Source organism: Cyprinodon tularosa, unplaced genomic scaffold, assembly GCF_016077235.1.
Source record: "Cyprinodon tularosa strain WSP-4 unplaced genomic scaffold, ASM1607723v1 ctg545, whole genome shotgun sequence".
Classification (NCBI taxonomy): domain Eukaryota; kingdom Metazoa; phylum Chordata; class Actinopteri; order Cyprinodontiformes; family Cyprinodontidae; genus Cyprinodon; species Cyprinodon tularosa.
In genome coordinates this window covers 332,684-336,265 of record NW_024039280.1, presented here as the reverse complement: position 1 = coordinate 336,265, position 3,582 = coordinate 332,684, and positions in this window count along the sequence as shown.

Genomic DNA, 3,582 nt, shown 5'->3' with positions numbered 1-3,582 from the left:
AGACCTGAATCATTTTATCAGTGAAAATAAATAAATGATTAACACCTGATTTCAGTATAATGTGCAAATCTTAATTAGTTTCATGCAAATGTAGAGAAAAAAAATCTACTTAAAGAAAGAAAATCTCCCTGTTTGGATGTGAATGCAGCTCTTCTCTAGACTTTATTCCTTTAACCTTTCCCCAGAGAGGCCCCTGTGGGGGCCCTGCTGCTGTCAGTGACCGAGCTTCAACAGGAAAAACACTCACTGCAGGCCGTTTCACATCTTGCACAACACAGCTTCCCTTATTGGTTATTAAGCAAGGTGATCTAAACCTTAGAGAAGCCAAAAGATTATACAACAAACAAATCAGCCTTTGCAGTTTAAAGTGGCAGAGAGCAATACTGTATTGAGGCCCTAAGCAGAATTACCCTCTGTTAGTTTCTGCAAAATCCCACGATACCAGTATACATAGTTATCTCATATTTAGTTTAATTTTCTATAAACTGTATTTTATACATTTAAGAACAGCACAGTGGAGTGTACTTATCCTGAAAAGTATAAATATAAGAACAAGTGTAAGATTTGTATTCCAAAAAAGCTAAAAAAAAAAACAAAACAAAAAATACACTGGACTTTGTTTCCAATTTTGAAGACGTTTCGCTTCCCATCCAGGAAGCTTTTTCAATTCAAAATGTCAGAAATAGTTTAAAGCTTAACAGGGTGGACCAAACACAAAGCCTTGTTTTGGCTTAGAAAAATGCAAATATGTGTGCCTCTCCTCTGGATCCAGATGACACTTGGAAACGGTCAGCGGTGCTGGTATAAAACCGCTCATCAGAAGACTGTTCGTTATAAGAACCTCCTCCAACTCCAATAACCATGAAAAGGAGAAAAAAAAAAAAAAAGCAGAGGAAAAAATAATCCGTTCTCCTGTATTTGTAAACTTCTTAATTTAGAAAAACTCACCATCTGCATACAAAAAAACTCAAAAATAACACCATGTACCGCAACCTAAAAGAAGATCTGACAATGTTCATTTATAACTATTTCACTTTATCTAAATACGCAAATTCAGAAAAGCTCATATTAATCTTATTTTTAGAAAAAGGAGTTAATATTGTTACATTTTTTTTGCAAGCCAAAAATCACTAAATTACAATGAAACTTTGATACATGTTTTAATAAAAAGAAAAAAAAAAACAGGTTTAGAGGTTAACTTTGCTCTTTTCTCAGCTTTTATTTATTTATCCTTCAAATTTTACCTTTAAATTCAATTTTTTTTAGATCAGCTTCACAAATTGTTTTTTTTTTTAAGAATAAATTCTAAAACCCTTGATACATAAAGTAACCAATACTAGATTGCTGTCAGAATCCATATAGACCAATAAAAATACATCTTGACTCTTAAGTCCTGAGGTAAGCCCGCCCCCAGAAATGATAAAAATGTGATCTAGAGAACGCAATTTATAAAGAAGACAATTAATTATAGTCAATCTGAAAACGGAAATGAGGAAAAATAAACAATTGAACATTAAAAAAAACTCTAATTATAAATAAAACAATTTTAGTAAAAAAAATAATAATAATTTGAAAATATGTTTGATGTTAGATGAGCTGTACAAGATGAATTCAATAAGGAAGTACGAGCTTTAGTGGAATAGTTCTGGTGCAAAAATCCAAGCAAGACTCCAGGGGAATAATACAGGCATCTAAAACCTGATATTGTTGGATATGAAACACAGCGGAAAATGTAAAAAAAAAAAAAATAAAATTGTGATAAAGTTCTTTGAAAGTATGCAGTTGCAACCAAATTGAAAATATAATTTAGAACCTGACCAGTTGCTGCACCAGATTGAATGCAAAATCAGTGAAGTATAAATATTTTTGAGTCGTCCAGGTCATACTCATTCCAAAAAAAGAAAATTTAAATCCTTCCACTGGACTTAGTTTCCAGGTTTAAAGGTTTTTTTCACTTTCCATTCACCTTTTTGAATTGAAAAAGCTTTTTGGATGGGAAGCGAAACGTCTTCAAATTTGGAAACAAAGTCCAGTGGATTGTTTTTAATTTTCTTTTTTTGTGGAAGGATTTTTAAGGAGATTTAATAAAAAAAAAAAAAAAAAACAGTCTTCTGAATCAGCCATATTGGTACATTCTGGCACCATCTGTAATATTTTAGTATTTTTCTGACTCACTCTCACTTATATGTCAATATAATAATAATAATAATAATAATAATAATAATAATAATAATAATAATAATAAAACATTTAGTTTATACTGCACTCTCCATCAAAACATCTCCAAGTGCTACAGGTAAAAAGAGGGGAAAAAATGCATGAAAAAACATCTAAAGGGTACGGAAGAGGAATAGGGCCACTGAAAAAAAAAAAGTTTAATAATTTTAAAATTTTATTTCAATTTAGTATTGGAAAAAGGTAAGAATTCTGACTTTTTTCTCAGAATTCTGACTTTAATCTCAGAATTTTGGATTTTAATGTAGATGGGCACCATGAAGGAAGAGATGTGGAGCACTCAGCTCCACTGACAAAGATGTGAGTTGTTTGAGGTGGCCAGTTACACATTGGTGGAAAATGACGGAATTAGGCAACTTTTTACGTGTCCGAGGGGTCCCCTCATTAATGGAGGAGCAGAAGGTCATTAAAACAAGAGAGCTAGTCTCTAAAACAGACATGGCTATGGCTTGATGCTAACAAGTGTGTTAGCTGTCAGAGTTCTGAGATTAAAGTCAGAATTCTGACTTTTTTCCAATACTAAATTGAAATAATCCTCTTCCATAGAAGGGGACCAAGAGCTTTGCTAAAAAGAAATGTTTTAAGGCCTTTTTTTAAAACACTCAGTGGATTGATGTGCCCTTAAGGTGTCAGGGAGGACATTCCTCAGATGTTGGGCAGCAGCACTAGATGCCCTATCTCCCATTATCCTAAGTCTGTATATAGGCTGTGTGCTCAGCTACAGGCATTATAATCAGCTTGATAAAATTTCTGTGCATGAAGGCCTGTAGAGGTAGCCTCGTGGGACCATCCTGATCTCGCGAGCTTTCAAGGTTTCACTCGCAGATCAGTCTGGAGACTCTCCGTTAAAGAAAATTTGGAGCAGTTCACCAAACGAACGTCCAATCAGCGTTGGCTTTGAGGCGGGTTGAGGTGTGACGCAACGAGAAGCGCGACAGTTCAGTCTAAAGAACATGGCGGCTTCAGCCGATGAAACTAGCGTTAGCGTGGCTATCGAGCAAGTTTTATCGGAATTACAGAGTATTTCTTCACTGAAAGAAGAGCAAAACACTGCTCTGGAGGCTTTTCTCAGAGGAAAAGATGTTTTTGCTTTTCTCCCGAATGGTTTCGGCAAGAGTAGCCTGGCTTGTGGTTGTGTTTTCGTCGTCGCTCTGTTAGTACGTCATATGCTTCGTTGATGTGATTGGTTTATTTGGCCCGTCTATCACCAACATAGGCCAATCAGCTAACCAGTATTTTCGCCCCTTCCCAAAATTACTTCAACGGAAGGTTTCCAGATGGATATGCGGAGCAAATCCATCTGGCGGAGTCAGGTTATCGCTGTACATCCAGTAGACCTTGACTGCA